Source organism: Papio anubis, chromosome 7, assembly GCF_008728515.1.
Source record: "Papio anubis isolate 15944 chromosome 7, Panubis1.0, whole genome shotgun sequence".
NCBI lineage: Eukaryota > Metazoa > Chordata > Mammalia > Primates > Cercopithecidae > Papio > Papio anubis.
This window is the reverse complement of record NC_044982.1, coordinates 65,360,401-65,381,513: the sequence shown is the minus strand read 5'-3', so window position 1 is coordinate 65,381,513 and position 21,113 is coordinate 65,360,401.

Sequence of the window (21,113 nt, the reverse complement as noted above, 5' to 3'; positions counted from 1 at the left end):
AATAGGTGAAAATATGTACTTTCCCCAAATTAACAGTCTACATGATTCTATTTTCAATAAACTTTACAGCACTTAGAAACAGTACGTAAAGCTCTTGCTTGAAATATTGTTTAGATAATGAGATGCAACTGTATTTTGGAAAATATTTTTATGAAAAACCATTATCCTTAATACAGAACACAGTAAGTATGGTTGAGAAGAAAATGACTAACGGAGATTTAAAAAAAAAAAAAAAAATCACATCAAGACCAGTGGCAGTAGTCATGCCTGTAATCCCAGCACTTGGGGAGCCTGAGAAGGGAGGATCACTGGAAACCAGGAGTTTGAGGTCAGCCTGGGCAATGTAGTGAGACACTATCTCTACAAAAAGTACAAAAAAAAAAAATTAGCCAGGCATGGTGGTGCATGCCTATATTCCTAGCTGCTTGGGAAGCTAAGGTAGAAGGAGTAACTGAGCCTGAGCGATTGTGGCTACAGTGAACTAAGATTGCACCACTACACTCCAGCCTGGGTGACAGAGCGAGATCCTTTCTCAACAAACAACAATAACAACAAACACAAACAAACAGAAATCACAGCAAATAAATATACAAACGATATCAAGAAAACTTTCCCCAAACTGACCAAATAGATTAAAAATGTAAAAATCAAGGAGAACACAAAATTGATTTCACAAATAGGTAAAAATATTAAACCAAACCCTGCGAAAATACTTCATACGTTGAGAAGACAAACATGATTCAATAAAATTTTTGTCAACCCCTCTGGAGAACTAAAAAGTTAGACCTGAAAAGTCTTCAGAAATTTGCTGTCAAAATGTCTTACTTGAATAAAAATACCTATAAATTCCCCAAAAAATAAAAATAAAATAAAAAGAAAGGAATAAATATTTCCATTGAAAAAGCAAACTGAATGTTAAGGAAATAAAGAAAGAATAACTAAAGCGCTTTTTACATTGTGGAAAATCAGGTATAAATTTTAAAATTATAATCAACATTTTGACAGAAAAACGGCAAATCTTACCAAGAAGGAAAATCAGATTCACGTTAGTGTTTCTCTGTAATAGTAACCAATGCCAGAAATTTCTGTAACCATGTTTATACAGTTCTGAAATGTATATATTTCTTTCAGAACTCTATGTGTGTATATATATGTATATACATATATATACAGTCCTGTATGTGTGTATATATATACTCAATAAAAGTTTTTATTGTGTGTGTATATGTATACACAAACACATACACACACAGTTCTGAAAGATTTTGTATATACATATATATAAACATACACTGCACACATATACAGTTCTGAAAGACTACATATATATGTATATATATGTGTACATGTGTATTTATGTATATACTCCTCTTAAGAATGACATAACCATTTAGCAATTAAGTTGAGCCAGATAATGAAAGAGTAATAGAAAATTTAAAGAAAGAATCTAGGAGAGAAAATGACTGATTGTGAGCAGGAATTTATATGATCTCCATGTATATATAAATTTAATATTTTTGTCACTTATGGTTATATAAGTATGACATGCCGTAAACAATGTCAGTACAAAATAACGACTTAACTAACAAACTAAGATGTGGGTGGGGAGATAAAGGAAATGTGAGAGTCCCCACGCTCTACAGGTCCACATCAGGCTATCAATAGATATCTTAGAAATGGAAGCTTGTGTCAACAAAAATAGACTACACTGTCTTACTGTTACTGTTTTTCTCTCTTTTTTCTAACACTATAGTGAGTTTTTAGAGATATTTCTTATGATAAAGAAATACTTGTTTGAAAGTAAGAAATTCTTTTGACATTATTTCTGCTAAAAAATAAAACAAGTCATTTAGATCCTGGCAAGAAGAAATATTTTTCCTGAACTTTGGCCAAGAATCCACTAAAACTTTTTGTAAGTAATGAGTGTAGTTGAATGTTCCAGTCTGCTAAATGAATGTGTATAAATGTGTGTTTGTGTGTTTTCATGTATGTATCACCAAAGAGCAATCATGCTTAATGGGGAAAATCTAGTTGTGCCCTGATTAAAGTGAGGAGTGTAAACTTAATTATCAATAGAATTTTTAAAACTTTTTTTCTGGAATTCTGAGTACTATCATTGGACAAGAAAGGTGAAAAGAAACTGGATAGATTTTGAAATAAGAAGCAAAAATATCAGTATTTTTGAATGATTTGTCTGTATAAAAGTTCTAATACAATTAATTATGGAAAAAGAGTAAATCAATTAAAATATTCATAGTCTGGTTAATGACAAAATACCTCTATCAAAATCAGTTATTTTCTTATATTTTTTAATGTTAGTAGATGATTTCACATGGGTCTTTTGAATTTCTGCACATCTTGCATCCAGGACACTGGCTATGTTTTTTGTTGTTGTTGTTGTTGTTGTTGTTGTTGTTGTTTTTCTGATTCTGTTATATAGCAAACAGCTTTAGAAGATTGACATAATGTTTCCCTCCAGAGGACAGATCATATTTGTTCGCCACCCAGTATAATACAGAAAATGTCTTCATCCAGTCAATTATAAAAGGTTCAGGGTTAAGCATGGAGTTTTTCAGCTGTAAAGCAAACCCACTGCACGCACAACAACTGCCTGGGCATCTTCACTTCAACTGCTTGGGACCTTCATCAAGGAGATCTGGCAAGCATTGAGCTCCTTTTGCTCTGTCCCAGGATTCTTGCAAGTTCCACCAACATTTGTGAAATTGTGGCAAGTTAACGTGTTGCCTAGCAAGTAATGTTAAGTTCCCCAAATTTCTACACTCTTTGACGTAAAATAGCTACTTAAAAGTTATAGTGAATGTAATACATTTTTGAATGAAGATAAACATTATATACAGAAATGTTAATATGTTATATAGGAAGAATTTAGAGATTATAAGAAAACTAAATTCTTCAATAAATTATTTTAGAACAACTGGCTGCAGTGTGCTTCTGGGGAATAGGAAACAAACTCATTTACCAAAATAAATTTAATAAATATACATGATCCATACAATTATAGAAAACTATAAACTGAATAACAAAACAAACACAAAAAAGACAAAACAAAAAAGCCCAAGCATAAACAAGTTTGTAATACAAATAACAACTTGAGAAAAGAAAAACAATAAATATATCAATAAAGGTAATTTGTCAAGTTTTAAAAACTCGTGGGCCAAGAATATTATGAACATTATAGAAATCAATACATATAAATAGTCAATTAATACATATACAGAAGAATGGGTACACAAATACATATCAAAGAAAATTACCTAAAGGACTATATTCATAGTCATGTAATGTTTAAGGAAACAACCAAGAAATATCGAGTCACTCAGAGACTAACAATGGTAGGAGACTGTCACAAATCCTGGGCCTAAACCAGTAAAGGGATGAAATGATGCTATTACAGCCATGTAAGGACCTGATCTATAGAGTGTCAGTAGCAGGTCAAAATCTGTGGCAAAAGTTCTAAGAGCCAGCTTGTTGGGGCCAGGAGAAGAATAGAGGAGGATAGTGAAAGGATTTAATAATTCTATTCAAAGGCATTCATGCAAAACAAAACAAGATGTCACTTGCTATCCACCAGTAATTCTAAATTTCCAAATCTACATGGAATTAGACACATACATCTATGGAATCAAAAGACGTTCTGACCATTTGAATACAAATATATAGTTTATTTTTAATTTATTTAGCTGGCTACAGTCATTATATGAATATAAATTATACACAATTTATATTTATATCCAAAATGGTGATTTCTGGCAATTTAAAATATATGTGTATAATGCTAAGTACATACGTAATTAGATTCAGTGTAATTTTGTCGTAAGTTTTTTCTTTTTTTCACCAGTAAGCTCTTTTACTTTTTTTTGGTACAGATGTAATCTCATTAGATTCCCCCGGCTGATCTTGAACTCCTGGGTTCAAGTGATTCTCCTATCTCAGCCTACCAAAATTTTGGGATTACAGGCATTAGCCACTGCACCTGGCCTGTTTTACTTTTCAAATACAAAACATGTAAACATGTAAACATATAAAGCCATTTGTTTCTATAGAAAAAGTTAAATAAAGCAATATTCTAAAATGCTTTAAATCTAGATTAAATAATAGAACATCTAACATTAACACTTGTTATAACACTAAAACACTTTCCGAACCACCTTTATTTTACAGTTTAAGCATCTATTTTCATATATATGGAATTTAATTTTAATATATGCCTATAAAATTTAAAGTGCTTTAGTTTTATTTCCAGAAATTTTTCCTCCTCTCTGCCACTCTCCTGCCATGCTGAGCAGGGCACTTATTATTATAGCACACTTACCATTTACTATATTTACTATGGTAAACTTTTCTTAAGTTCAAAATTTTCTTTGAATTTCTCTGTTATAAATTTTTGTTTAACTTTATGTTTAACATTTTTGATTTTTTCTATTGCCAGCCAAAGTAATCTGTGGATAAGGGATGAGATGCCAAATAGGATATTTTAGACACAACTTTCTCCTTAAAAGCAAGAAGTCTAGTTACTTGTGAAAGTACTCAACTTTCTACTTTAGGGTTTTTCTCTATCAATATTAATAAGTCAGAAGAATAATTTCTACTTAGAAATTTCAAGTGTGATAGGAGACATAATATCTCCACAGTGCAGAGTGAAGGAGGGCTCCAGGCAACTTGGCTAATCTTGAGCATGTCATAATTCATTTTGTATGGAAGGTAGAAGAGTTTTGAAATATGTAATCCTTGTTTCTAAAAATATATCATTTATTATTTAATCTGTCTTGCGTGTTTTGCATTTTACTTTTTGGCTTATATTCAAGAGGTTTTCTTATATATTCTAACACTTCAAGTGTATGAAATGCCCTAATTTAGGTGTAGTCCACTGGCTAGTACTATCCAAGTCCTGGTGCTGCATTTTTTTCTTTCCACAAAACTTCTGCCTCTCTGAGTTTCAAGGACCCTCAGTCATCCTACATTAGGGTTTACTAAGATTCCTGTTGGTATTTGGTTCTGTGAATTAGAATCCTAAAAAACTCAAGGCCCAGTGGAATTTCTTGGCTTCTTGCCTCTTGAGCAAAAAAAAAAAAAAAAAAAAAAATGAAAGAAGAAATGGCCTCTGCATCCAAGAATGTTGTTATTCGGCCTTCTCTATATTTTACTCAACTCCCACTGGCCTCCTAGCCTCCTAGTTCTGGCCATGCTAGGACATAACCAGCCCTCTTTGCATATTCCTGCTTTATCCAGCATTTATGAAGCGAGGTCATGATAGCATCTCTCTTTCAGCTAATCTACATTTAAATCACATACTCAGTTGTTTCTTCCCTTCATATCCTTGTAAGTGCTATTGTGGTAATATAAAATCTATATCTTGCTTCCCACAGGCCTTCATTTTTTATGTTCTAAACATCATTTTTAATAAAAATCAGTTAGATAACTAACAAACAAATATACCTTACCAGGTATATTTCTTTCTTCTTATGTACTTCATGTCAATTGCCAATTCTGCTTGTTCTCTTGGTTTTTGCTTGTTTGTAAGCATTAAGGAGTTTGTTGCTTATCTGCTATTTTACAAAAACAAGGATATTCAAAATCACATTGAAGATCTCTGTCAGTGCTATAATTTAAATAGGACTTATTTTGCTTTGATGATTTACCAAATGACAACCATGCTATTTGGTAGTATAAGATGATTTTTTTTTTTTTTTTTTTGTAAACTTTTCCCTTTTTACTCTGGTTATCCTAAAGTTTTAAATTTAAAACTTTGATCCTTAAGTTTCAGCCAGTGGACACACCTAACTGTGTAAACATGGATTTTAGAGAGCTGAAAATCCAGTACATACTGTCTCTAGTAACTGGAATTGGCTTAGTGCACATATGATATGACTCTGCAGTGAGCAGTTCTTGAAGATGAGTTCAGCTAGCTTTGCAGATACATTTCTTGGATAAGAATTTAAGTGAGAATCTAGGAGTTATGCTTCAAAAACCTTTCCAATTCACTGTCTTCAGGGAAGAAAGGGCTGCTTTTACAATGGTGACACATGTTTTAAATCTACAATTTTGGTCTTTGTTTATCAGTCAATGGATTTTTTTTTTCTAATATTTGTTCTGCTAGATTTCTTTTCAGCTTCTTTAATAGGGGCATTTGAGTCCTCTGACAGATTTAGTTTCCAGAAAATAATAGATAGAATAATTTTTGTGACATGAGAGAATTTAAAACTAATATTTTAGGTTGAGCAAAAGAGTAAAATACATAAAGCTGAGCAAATCTTTTGGGTGCAGAATGCATATGAAGTTTTATTAAAGCAATAGTGAGTAATTATTATGGTTCAAAATTATATTTGAGTTCCCATGAGTGCTTATTCAATATTGTCTTATTGAAAGGGCTCCATAATTGTTAATGCTGAGCATTACCTAGTTATTTAAACTGATGTCTCCTGAAAAGAGGTGCATGCCTCATAAATAATTGAGGGCTGAATTAAAACATTCTTCACTGTACAGAATTGTACTTAATTTACAAATTCAATTTCCATATAAGAGCAGCTCTTTATGAGCTACCTGAACTTTGCAATATCATGCATCACAGCTCATGAACTTGTAACATTGCAGAAGTAGTCAATCTACCATGAAAAATACCTAATTGAGATTCTAATTAATTTCACTAATTTAAATTAATAGTTCAGAAAAACGTTCCATGGTTATCATGTGAGTTTTCCTGTACACTGACATATGGTTGCCCATCCCAGAGTTACTCTTACCTGTTTGAAAGGGTCGCTCACTCAATAACCTTACATATATATATATATATATAAAATATAAAATATATAATATATATATTTGTATATCATTGTATATATCATTATATGATAATGATAATAATAACTTAGAGAAGTTGAATGTATATCATTTGTTGTATTTCCCCTATGACTTTTATTTTGAAGGCAGATGTGGAGGTAAACAACAAAGAATTTAGATCCCCTTTTCATGATTGGGTAACCACAAGTAGGATAAAAATATTCTTCCATATTTGGATTGAAGGCTAACAAAATTTTGAATATACTTCCTATTTTTAGAATCATGTGCCAACTAACCATCGTTTTATTTTGTCCTATTCTCATTGTGGTCGTATTAGATTGTAAGTCGAAAAATTCCATAACAATTAAAAATGAGTTGTACTTTTAAAATTCACTAAAGTTTCTGTGAGAACTAGTCTCACGCATTGGAATAAAATGTATTGAGTTTCAGGGAGCATTTCTGACATGCCTGGAGTTTACTTTATGTTTATTACCTTGCTCTTTGTCATTTTCCTTTTTATTGACTCTAAGCAAATAAAAAGAATAACCACATCCCATATCATACCACCAAGAAGATATCACTGTATATATTTGAGTATATAACATTAAAATGTTTTGTCCATTTAACATTCAAACATTTGTTAAATAAATTAATACTGACCAAAGTACATGTACCAATCTCTGTCACAAACTCTTTCTGACAAACTGAGTGACACTTCTGAAGATTATTTCCTCTCTTTTCCCCTGAAATTCTTCAAACTTTTAGTTGTTATTATTAGTGTTGTTGTTTTTCATTAGGACAATTCTTACTATGGGATAAATAGAGCAAGCTCTAAAAATACCCCTCTCTCTTGACATAAGTGAAGAGAGAGAATGTAGTTCACAGGGCAGTTCTTTCCAAAATAATTCTTAAAATTTTTCCATACATTTTATTTTATTCCCTTGTTTGGCTGTAAAGGTTTAGGAGGTTTCATTAACTCTCAGAAACCTACTCAGACCCTTCTATATGGTGAACTACCCCTCCATTATCTATGACATTCTAAAAGCCTCAGTTGAAATATTTAATTTAGCATCAATCTTGTTACAGAGGAAGTGGGAAAGTCAGTCTTACAAACTAAACGTTTTATTTTAAGATAATGGTAGATTCACATGCGAGTATAATAAATATGTAACACAGAAATTCTATGCACCCTTTATCCACTTTATTCTAAAATAAACATTTTACAAAACTATAGTAAAATATCATAATCAGGATATTGAAATTGATGCAGTGACTATACAGAATTATAACATCCCCACCAGGATCCTTCTTATACCATTTATAACCACACAAAATTCTCTCCTGTTCTCTTAGTCTTTATTCTTCTGAGAATATCTTTATTTTGTCATTCAGTTCTGAAGGGTAATTTTGCTAAATATGGAATTCATGATTAATTTTTTTTTAGAATTTGAAAAATAATGGATCAATTCCTCTGGTCTTCATTGTATCACATGAGAAATCAACTGTCGTTTAAATTTCTGTTTTCCTACAAGTATGTGCTTTTTATCTGTGATTTCTTTCAGCAGTTTTTTTTTTCTTTAGTATTCGGAAGTTCAATACAATATGTCTCAGCATGAATTATTTTGAATTTATGTATTTAGTGTTTATCCAGCTTCTTGAACCTGTACCTTATGTCTTTAAACAAATTTGAAAATTTTTTAGTTACTTTTTTTGGATACTTTTTTTAATCGCATTCTTTCTTTTCCTTCTAAGACTTTGATTATATAAATGTTAGCTCTTTAGTTATTGTCCTACAGGTCCCTAAGACTCTGATTTTTTCAGTTTACTTTCTCTGTTTTCCAGATTGTTTAAATTCTATTGTTCTGTCCTCAAGAACAAAAATTCCATTCTCTGTCATCTCTACTATTGAGCACATCTAGTGAATTTTTCATTTCAGATATTGCACTTTTTGGCTCTGTGGTTTCCAGAATCTATTTCACAATGGCAGTTTGAAAGTCCTTGTAAGATAATTCCTAAATCTGCTTCATCTTGGTGTTGGCATCTATTGATTGTCTTTTCTTATTCATGTTATGATTTATCTGGTTCTTAGTATGATGAGTGTTTTTTCATTATAGTCTTGATGTTTAGGCTATTATTTTATGATACTCTGAATCTTAATCTTTCTTTGTTTTTATTAGCCCATCGTCTTGTTGAGTTGTAGTGTGAAGGCAGTTTGAGTATGTATGTATATTTAGTGTACCATTGGGTCTCAACAAAAGTGGAATAAAACTTTACACTGCCTGTATTGCAGACAAGCAGAGTGCAAGTTCAGCCCTGCTGATAGCTTCTCAGCAAAAGTATGGCACCAACTTGTCTCTGAAAGGAATTATATGATGCGTTTTTCTTCGAACTCAAGTGCTACTAAGGTTGGGAAAAGTGGAGGGCTGACTTAGATCACTCTGTTGTTGCATAAATGAGGGCTCCCTGCTGGGGCCTAGTGACACGGAGGAAGCAGAATAACAACTACCCCACCTCCAACCACCTATTTCTTTCTTCTTAATGTGTGGAGGCAGGAAGTTCAGCTCTTCATTAGCTTCCACTGACATCATAAGTGAAGGAAAACAGAGTGTCTATTACCCCAACTTGTGTCACACATTGACTATTTTGTTGATGCCATATGGAGGTAGACACTGAGATCACCACTTAACCCCACTGATACCCACTTAGGAATGTGAAGCACAGTGGGCCTGGCCTACCTTCACAGGGGGTAGATACTGTGTTTGTCCATATTACTCACCTTGTGTGAAAGCACTTCTTTCTCTGAATCTGTGACACACCCATTTTAAACATACTTGGGTTTGTGTTGAAATTAGACACAGTATTGTGGCATAGATTCTGTGCTAAGACAAACCAAAGGAAGGTTTTAGCATGTATTAACAAGGATATAAAAATTGGCTGGGCACCATGGCTCACTCCTGTAATCCCAGCATTTTGGAAGGCCAAGCGGGGTGGATCAGATGAGGTCAGGAGTTCTAGACCAGCCTGGCCAACATGATGAAATCTCATCTCTGCTAAAAATACCAAAATTAGCCAGGTGTGGTGGCTACATGTGCAGGATGTGCAGGTTTGTTACATAGGTAAACGTGTGCTATGGTAGTTTGCTGCACCTAACAACCCATCATCTAGGTATTAAGGTCAACATGCATTAGCTCTTTTCCCTGTCCCTGCCCTCAGGCCTCTCCTGACAGGCCCCAGTGTGTGTTGTTCCCCTCCCTGTGTCCATGTGTTCTGATTGTTCAGCTCCACTTATAAGTGAGAACATGTGGTGTTTGGTTTTCTGTTCCTGTGTTAGTTTGCTGAGGATAAAGCTTCCAGCTTCATCATGTCCTTTGTGAGGACGTGATCTCACTCCTTTTTATGGCTGCATAGTATTCCATGGTGTATATGTACCACATTTTCTTTATCCAGTCTATCACTGATGGGCATTTGGGTTGATTCCATGTCTTTGCTATTGTGAATAGTGCTGCAATGAACATACATGTGCATGTATCTTTATAATAGAATGATTTATATTCCTTTGGGTATATACTCAGTCATGGGATTGCTGGATCAAATGGTATTTCTGGTTCTAAGTCTTTCAGGAATTGCCACACTGTCTTCCATAATCATTAAACTGATTTACATTCCCACCAAGAGTGTAAAAGCATTGTTTTTATTTGCAACCCTGCCAGCATCTGTTATTTCTTGACTTTTTAGTAATCACCATTTTGGTTGCTGTAAGATGGTATCTCATTGTAGTTTCAATTTGCATTTCTCTAATGGTGAGTGAAGTTGAGCTTTTTTTCATATGTTTGTTGGCTGCATGTATGTCTTTTTTGAGAAATATCTGTTCATATCCTTGGCCCAATTTTTAACGAGGTTTTTTGGTTTTGGTTTTGTTTTGTTTTGTTTTCCTTGTAAATTTCCTTAATTTTCTTGTAGATTCTGGATATTGGACCTTTGTCAGATGGATAGATTGCAAAAATTTTCTCTCATTCTGTAGGTCGTCTTTTAACACTGATGATAGTTTTGTTTGCTGTGAAGAAGCTCTTTAGTTTAATCATATCTCATTTGTTAATTTTTGCTTTTGTTGCAATTGCTTTTGGCAATGTCATCATAAAATCTTTGCTCTTGCCTATCTCCTGAATGATATTGCCTAGATTTTCTTCTAGGGTTTTTATAGTTTGGGGTTTTACATTTAAGTCATTAATCCATCTTGAGTTAAATTGTGATTAAGATGTAAGGAAGGGGTCCAGTTTTAGTTTTCTGCATGTGGCTAGCCATTTGTCTCAGTACCATTTGTTAAATAGGGAGGCTTTTCCCCATTGCTTGTTTTTGTCATGTTTGTCAAAGATCAGGTGGTTGTAGACATGCGGTTTTATTTCTGAGTTCTCTATTCTGTTCCATGTTTCTATGTGTCTGCTTTTGTACCAGTACCATGCTGTTTTGATTATTGTAGTCTTCTAGTATAGTATGAAGTCAAATAGCATAATGCTTTCAGATTTGTTCTTTTTCTTAGGATTGTCTTGGCTATGAGAGTTCTTTTTGGTTTCACATGAATTTTAAAATAGTTTTTTTTTTTTTTTTTAATTTTTTGAAGAATGTGCATGGTAGTTTAATGGGAATAGCATTTAATCCATAAGTTGCTTTGGGTCGTAAGGCTATTTTTCCAATATTGATTGTTCCTATCCATAAGCATGAAATGTTTTTTCATCTGCTTGTGTCCTCTATGATTTCCTTAAGCAGTGCAGATGACAGTATCCTATATCTAGAAAACACCATCAACACAGCCCAAAAGCTTCTTAAGCTGATAAGCTGCTTCAGTAATGTCTCAGGATACAAAATCAATGTGCAAAAATCATAAGCATTCCTACACATCAACGCAGACAAGCAGAGAGCCAAATCATGAATTAACTCCCATTCACAATTGCCACAAAGATTATAAAATATCTAGGGATAAATCTAACAAGGGAAATGAAGTTCCTTTTCAAGGAGATTTATTTATAATTTCTAATGATAAATGTTCCAAGCCATCAGAAAAAGCCTTTGTATTAAAAAGAGACATTAGTCATCACCTAGTCTCCTGTACTACCAGAGGCTAAAAGAGGTCTAATAACTCACCAAAGGTCATATAAGGATGTGCACAATAAAAACCCACGATGGCAGAAGTCCAGTCCCTTTTACTTGTGCATACTCCTAGTTTGAATCTTCTTACATTTTGCAAATTGTAAGCATAGTTTGCCATATTGATAAATCATAATGACTATAATAAATTAAACCAGCCTGATTTCAAGTGAATATATTGTCAGATACTAGATACATTAATTAACACACTTTTAAAATTTCAACTGATTGAATAACAAGTACTCTCTTAGGTAATAGAATTATAAAGATAGATACAGTTTAGTCTTTTCTCTAATTGAGCTCATAAAGCAATTTGGAAACCTAACATATTATTTTTATATATATTATTTATTTTATTTTTGAAATAATTTGATGAAACACTGAATAGACTTCTACCATTTTGCTCATGGCTCTTTCATATATAGTTTATCATGTACCTTTAAATCATTTTCTAAGAAGTTTCCTAGGGATTAAGAAGAGAGGGTCTCTTTGACCAGAGAGAGAGAAGCTGAATAGGAGCAATGATGGAACCCCCCCCCCCCGCCAAAATTCAGCACACTGCCTTTTTATGATATGGCCCATATGTTAACAATTATTTTTAAATAACTACAAATTGATAACTTGATAATTGTCAATTATATTTCATGACAAATGAAATTTCTATGATATTTACATTTTGATTTTATTAGAACACAGTCACACTCATGTATTTGCTTATTGTTTATGACTGATTTCACTCTGCAATGGCAGACTTGAGTAGCTACAACAGAGACTATATGACCTGCAAAGCATAAAATATTTGCTATCTGACCCTTTCTAGAAGACTTTTGCTGAACCCAAACTGAATAATCTTTATAAAATATCAACTGGTGTTCTAAGATATAAAATATCAACTGGTGTTTTATATAATAGTTTAAAGGCTATGTTCTTTGACTAGTTGTTTTTTTAAATTCATTTTATGTATTGTGAAACCATATTATTGTAGTATGATTGGCACACAGAAAGTGATACTTAATGTATAAAACTTGATGAATTTGGAGACAAATCTATTCTAATGAAAATATCACCACAATCTATGCCATACACCTATCCATCACCTCCAATAGTTTCCTCCCACCTTATTATTATTTATATTATTGTGTGTGTGGTAAGAACACTTAAGATCTACCTTTTGAAGAAATATATAAGCACATATACAGGATTGTTCACTATGGACACTATGCTGCAAAGTAGTTACCTAGGACTTACTCGTTATGTAACTGAAACTTTGTACCCTTTGATTAAGGCTTTCCCTTTCCCCCCCTTCCTCTAGCCTCTGGCAATCCCATTTCACCTTCTGCTTCTATGAGTCTGACTAGTTTAGGTTCATCACGTAAGTGGTATTATGTAGTATTTTTCTATGTCTGACTTGCAGCTAATTATTTTTAAGAAATCCTGGAAAGTACCATGGTATACCATTTAGTCTTCACAAGATCCCTATGATATCAAAATAATTTCCACTTTATCTATAAGGAAACATATGTTGAGTGACACACCAAATGTCTGTGACTAGTCAGTGGCAGGACAGAAACAGAAACTAGTTTGCTGTTGCTGGTCAGAACCATCCCATATATGTGAAAAAAATATATAAATCATACTACGGAGATTTTTATTTATTTTTGCAACCATTCATTTCTGAATGTCCCTGAATCATTGACATTCCCATATATTCACATCTCAGAGTCAGTGGATTTAATCAGACATTTTTTCATCTAACAACTGAAACAAACCACAAGAAAAGAGGTAAGACGAATGACAGGAAACACAAATTTGAAAATCTCAACAATGTATACAGCATTTTCTGCCCAAGGAAAGCTAACTAACTATCATTGCTTTCTAATGATTCAAAAAGAGAAGTTAAAGGCCAGTCTCTTTACATGGTAAGTTATACCCTTCAGTTTTTTGGGGTTTTTTTAGATAGATGAGACTGTTATTTCTGTTAACACTTCATAGAGTTTCTCTGCCAGATGCCATTATAAAACAATACATTTAGAAAAAATAGTAATTCACTATGCTAAAACTCAGCTAGCATTATAATTCAATTTAGCACTTAATATAACTACATTAATCTGAAACAATAAAATATACATCTATTAATATAGTGTCTTTAGACTTAAACACATAAATTATATTTTCATTCTAATGATCAAATGCATAACAATAATTTTTGAAAGTGCTCTTAGAAGTCAAGCATCTGGGTTACATGTTGAGCAAATTTGTATAAATCCCAAGTTATAAAATAATAATTTGTTATCTTGATGAAAATTATCCTAATGAAAAAAACACTATCACATTTAAACTAGTATATAATTAGTATATCATTTTTGTATTTTATCTGATTTTCCATTTTGACTTTTTCTGGTGTTTTAAAGGCACACAAAAATGAAGAAATCTTTTATGTTTAATTATTTTATAAACTTAGAATACTCATTAAGCTGTTCAGTTTTGATAGCTTTGGTTGCTGTAAAAATATGGCTCTTGATGTGGTTCCTACAGAAATATTTGCTTACAGGGTTTTAGAAAGTTAAAGTATATTAGACAATTTAGTTCAGCTTACATGTAATATGGAACGCTCATAATGAAAATATATATTTAGTTTAAATGCATTTAAACATACTGAAATAGAGGTGAATCTGTCAAATTGTTCTCATTTATTTGTTGGATGTAAACTTGTGCTTTTGAAAAATTACACTTCAAGAAATGCTAACAGAAAGATGTATTTCTACGGAATAAGAACTATAATCACCAAAAGATAGAGAAATAGGAAAATATAGCATTGTAATATCACCATATGTTTTACAAGGAATTCACTTGTAGAAAAAAATGCTTGTTTTAGTGTAAAACTGTAAGTTGTCTATAGTGTGTCTAACTCCTTGTTATATAACTAATTTTATTGGAGCTATTTTAGAACTCCATAAATTATGGATATCTGACAGTGAAGCAAAACATTTGTCACTTATAAACAAATTATTTTCTTTTCTTCTTTCTTTATTATTATTATTATTATTATTATTGAGATAGAGTCTCACTCTGTCACTCAAGCTGGAGTGCAGAGGGGTGATCTTGGCTCACTGCAAGCTCCGCCTCCCGGATTCACACCGTTCTCCTGCCTCGGCCTCCTGACCAGCTGGGACTACAGGCGCCCACCACCACGTCCGGCTAACTTTTTGTATTTTTAGTAGAGACAAGGTTTCACCGTTATTTTCTATGTAAATTCTGCCTTGTCTGGTAGAGAATCAAAAGACTGATTTCCCCCACTGTGGAAGAATCTGTCTTTATTTTTACATTTATTTTAATATTCCAGTTACAAAAGTGTGTCTTTTTAAATTCTAATTTGAATCTGTTAAAATATTTGCCTGGTTCCCTCATTTTGGTTAAAGAAAATATATAAAATATATTCATTTGTATATCCTTATGAGAATCATGATTTTGCATTTTTATTAACATTATCTTTGAGCAGTTTTGGAGGCTTCCTGCTGCAATACTCAATGGATTCACCTAACAGAACCAGGTCAAATGTATTATTAAAAATGTGCACCTTATAAATAGTTTAAGTCCAGATGAGTCTTTCCTTGGGTCCCAGAGGAGAATCCAAAGAATCAAGAGAAGTTTGCTGACTCTGTTTTCCTAATTCTGTTTTTTCCCTACTAATTTTGCATTTTTGTTTTTAGAACTGGCATGTTTATAGCCAAGTACTGCAGACAGAAGTAACTGGTAATTTCATTTTACATGTTACTATTTGATGATCTCTGAAAATTGATTAATAGCTTATAGGTATGTATTCTCTGTTGTATGAGAGAAAAGAGATAATCTGGTTTGCAAGTGTTTCCCTGTTTGTTTCTCTGTCCATTTGGGGCTCTAATCAGTTAAGAAGTTTGTAATCACCAAACAAACAACTGTTTTTGATATCTGGGCCAGTAGGTTTGTTCATTTGTTTGTTTACATGTTTAGTCTTGATCCAAGGCTGAAATTTTAGTATTGAAGCTATAAGCCCTCTCTGTATGTATGTGTTTGTCTATCTGCAATTTAGCAGACTCCTGATTGCATGAATGTGTAACACTTTCTTAGCACTGAATGCTATTAACAAATTATATTATACAGTCTCGTGAATTAAAGGAAAAGGCACATGGCAGACCAAGTTTGGGAGACAGCAGTAATAGCAGTAGCATACTATTCCCAGGGGAAGTTTTACCAACTGGCCCACCTGTGTCAGTGACAGGGTGTGCATGGTGCTAGCTCTAGCAGCAGTAAACAGGATAGTATTTTATTTAGCCTACATCTTCTGTGATAAGATTTTGATTGAAATTTGATCTCTGATCCTTTATTAGTTGAAACGCTTTCAAAAATTGAAATTCTTTTTTTTTTACCTTGCTTGAGACATTTTCAGCTTCATTTTTTTTCTAAATAAATTATCTTTCTGCTTTATTTGGCAGATTCACCTTCTGTTTGTTAAAACTAAAATCCGTAATTAATATAAATATTACCACCAGGAGTAACTGCATAAAAGTATTTCAACAAGACAGTGATTAAAATTTGGAAGATTTTGCTAGTCTGAGTTGAAAATAGTGGAAATACAGATAACACTAAGGGAAGGACTTCTAGCAACACATGGTATTGCTTTGAAAAAGAAGATAATTCTATTATTACCAGTTACCTCTTAATGTTTTCAAGATTTTCTCAGAAGTACTACAAGAAAAAAAATACATGGTCAACAAAAAGGCAAATGAAGAGCACACAGCAGAATAATGTTGCAGTGGAACAGAAGGTAATCGTACCATGCATTCCTCCACAGATGCAAATAAATGGGTGGTATACATAGGTTCTATGAATCAGGAACCTATGACAGAAACAAAAGGATCAAGGAAAAAATAAGAAAACAACAAAAGATGATTAAAAATGGGTTGGCCGTGAGCAAGAGAGAAGAGGAGGAAACAAATGAAAATATTACAAAAATAGAGGTCATACTAACAACAAAATAAAGGCGAAAAGATACAGATTAAAGCAGAGCAGCAACCTGGAGGACACACACACACACACACGCACACACACAGAGGTACACACAGATGTACACACACACATTTTTTTAGAGCATTTTTCGAGTCAGAGAAAAATTGAGAAGAAAGTACATAGAGTTCTCAAATACCCACCACTCACACTCACAGCTTCCCCCACTATCAAAATCCCACAACAGAGTGGTACACTTGTTACAGTTGGTGAACCAGCATTGACACCCACAATGCATAGTTTGCACTAGGGTTCACTCTTGGTGTTATACATTCTATGGGTTTGGACAATGTATAATGACATGTATCCATCATTACAGGATCATACAGAATAGGTTTATTTTGCCCCAAATCCCTGTGCTCAGCCAATTAATCCCTCCCCCTCTTCTAAACCCTGGCAACCACTGATCATTTTACTGTCTGCATAGTTTTGTTTTCTCTAGAATGTCATGTAGCTGGAATTATACAGTATGAGCCTTTTCAGTTTTGCATATTTTACTTAGCAATCTTTATTTAACTTTTATCCATGTGTTTACATAGCTTGATAGCTCACTTCTTTTGAGTGCTGAATAAATTCTATAGTCTGGATGTACCAAAGTTTATCCATTCACCTACTGAAGGACATACTGGTTGTTTCCAGGTTTTGTCAATTTCGAATAAAACCTTAAATTTAAAAAAATATGTTTTATTTTTAACTTTGGCTTTCAGCATTTTCTCTATGATATGTATAGTTACAGTTCACTTTGTGTTTATTCTACTTGAGATTCGTTGACCTAAACCTGTTTAAAATAGCTGGTAGAACTATTAGTTATTTTCCTTCAGAAGGAGGTTCTTACATTCTAAGGTAATACTTTATTAGGAGAGCCCAAATAACTTACTGCAAAAGTGTAAATTTGGAAATGAGGGCACTGTGGGATGCTGGGCACCAAAGTGGTAAAAGTGACATATTTTGTTTAGCTGTCCAGTATTTAAAGACTCTTTTTATCTGTAGAGATGTCTCCATGTTAAGAATATAGTGGGAAACAGTACAACGCTCAGATTTGAGGTTAACAGTGCCAGATAATCACTTCCTTCATACATCATAAACGTCCAATGTTCTTCCCGCCTCCCCACTCCTCACATGCTACCTAGACTTTGCACATCCTATAAAAAGTTAAGAGTTGAGGCATCCGTGAGGAGTTATTGATGTAAAGGAGACGAGAGCAGGTAATTTATTTTTGAGATCATAGTAGTAGCAACGACATCTAGTTTCTGAAGATAGTCCTGGTGTCTATTGTGCAGTGCTTTGTAGGGGCATTGTCCTTACAAAACTGTTGTGATGAAAATCTGGTGCGTTTTTTGTTTGTTTTTGTGATATTAGAGTCTCAACTTTTTCAGCACTTGCATACTTAGTTTAGCCTAATTCTCCAGACATCTGGAAATTCTATGAGCTTCTTACACCCTTTAATAAATTGCCCCTTGCTTAAATCAACCAGAATCAGTTTCTGTTGTTTGTAACTAACAAGCCCTGCTCACGTGATGGAAGACAAAAAATGTCATCCAAAAAGGTAAAATTATCATAAAAATGCATAAACATATAAAATGAAAATAAATGCTGAAAAAGTACCTAAGCAGTAATGTGCTCAAATCATAGACACTTGTCTTAAATCACAACGGAGGCCTTATATTGTCCCTATGGATGAATAGGAAAGTGAAAAGGGGCTGATCTAAAAGAAAGGAAATGGAGTGAGGTTATTTATACATTGAAAGTAATACTTAGACTCCTTTATTTTTTCAATTACAATTCTTTACTGTTTTTGTGGAAAAATCTAAAATATTTTATTTCTTTTTACATCATTTGGAAAGAAATCATTCTTAGAAGTCCATGTAACATACTCTAATAAATGAACTATGTATATGTTAATCAGCTCACACTAAGTTGCAGAATGCATTATATAAGAAAAGGAAAAAGGTAAAATATAGTGATTATGACAATTATGAGAAAAATATTTGAACTAACCAAAGTGAGTAAGTAGAATATATTAATTACTTTTATAATTGTTAACTTTGAATGTCAAATTTATTTGATTGATGAAATTCAAATAATTTCTTAAACAATTACATGGTAACTAGATGTGCACAATAACTTAGCAATATGTCATAAATTTATCTGTGATAGTTGCATCATCTTACAGATTTTTACATTATTTTCATAGTCCTCATTGTTGTTCTTTGAAAGAAAAGGCAGTACAAAAAATTTACAATTTAAATAAAAATCCCTAAAATATAAAACTGTATATACAACCAAAATCTATTAAAAAAGAGCATGTAAAATTAGTTCCTAATAATTTTCTTGAATTATTCAATCTTAACTTTTACTGCTAGATGCAAGCCAATCTATGGACAAGCACCTGATTTATCTAAAATGGGAAAAGAGAGAGAGAGAAAGAAAAAGAAAGAAAGAGAGAAAGAAAGAAAGAGAGAAAGAAAGAAAGAAAGAAAGAAAGAAAGAAAGAAAGAAAGAAAGAGAGAGAGAGAGAGAGGGAGAGAGGGAGGGAGGGAGGGAGGGAGGGAGGGAAAGGATATCATTTTGGAACTTTAAAGTTTGACTGCACTGCTGGATTTAGGATTTGCATGGGCCCTGTAACCTCTTTGTTTTGGCCAATTTCTCCCATTTGAAATGGCTGTATTTATCCAATACCTGTATCCCATTGTATCTAGGCAATCACTAGCTTGCTTTCGATTTTACAGGCTCATAGGCAGAAGGAACTTGCCTTGTCTCAGATGAGACTTTGGACTGTGGACTTTTGGGTTAATGTTGAAGTGAGTTAAGATTTTGGGGACTATTGGGAAGGCATGGCTGGTTTTGAAATGTAAGCATGTGAGATTTGGAGGGGCCGGGGTGGAATGATATGGTTTGGCTGTGTCCCCACCAAATCTCAACTTGAATCGTATTTCCCAGAATTCCCACATGTTGTGGGAGGATCCCTGGGGAAGGTAATTGAATCATGGGGACTGGTCTTTCCCATGTTATCCTCCTGATAGTGAATAAGTCTCATGAGATCTGATGGGTTTATCAGGGGTTTCTGCTTTGCTTCTTCCTAATTTTCTCTTGGCACCACCATATAATAAGTGCCTTTCACCTCCCATCATGATTCTGAGACCTCCTCAGCCATGTGTAACTGTAAATCCAATCAAACTTCTTTTTCTTCCCAGTCTCGTACATGTCTTTATAACTCCCCATTCTTACTAGCATTTGGAATTTTCATTATTGTAACCATTGCAAAAAGTGTGTAGTGTTATCTCACTGTGGTTTTAATTTGCAATCCACTAATGACTAACGGCATTGACACCTTGTCATATACTGTTTTACAGCTTTATATCTCCTTTAGAACAGTGTTTGTTGAGAACAGAGACAAATCTACTTTCCATCTGTATAGATTTGCTTTTTTCTGATATTTTATATTAATGCAATCATACAATATGTGGTCTTCTTGTGACTGGCTTAATTCACCCAGCATAATGTATCTAAAGTTTATATTGTATCATGTACCAGTACTTTATTCATTTTCATTTTTGTTTTATTCAATATGTAAATAATATTCTATTGTAAGGGTATATTATTCATTGTTCTCAAGAAAAGCAGAACCAATATGATAAATGAATATATAAACAGATTTTTTAAATTGCTTTGAATTAAAAACTATGTTTTATTTTATTTTAAGTTCCGAGGTACATGTGCAGGATGTGCAGGCTTTATTATGTAGGTAAACATGTGCCATGGTGGTTTGCTGCACCTATCAACCCATCATCTAAGTAGTAAGCCTGGCATGCATTAGCTCTTTTTCCTGATGCTCTCCCCCGTCTGCTCTCCCCTGACTGGCCCTAGCATGTGTTGTTTCCCTCTCTGTGTCTATGTGTTCTCATTGTTCAGCTCCCACTTATAAGTGAGAACATGCGGTGTTTGGTTTTCTGTTCTTGTATTGGTTTGCTGAGGATCATGGCTTCCTGTTTCATCCATGTCCCTTAAAAAGACATAATATCCTTCCTTTTTATGGCTGCATAGTATTCCATGCTGTATATGTACCACATTTTCTTTATGATGGTCATTTGGATTGATTCTGTGTTTGGCTATTGTGAATAGTGCTACAA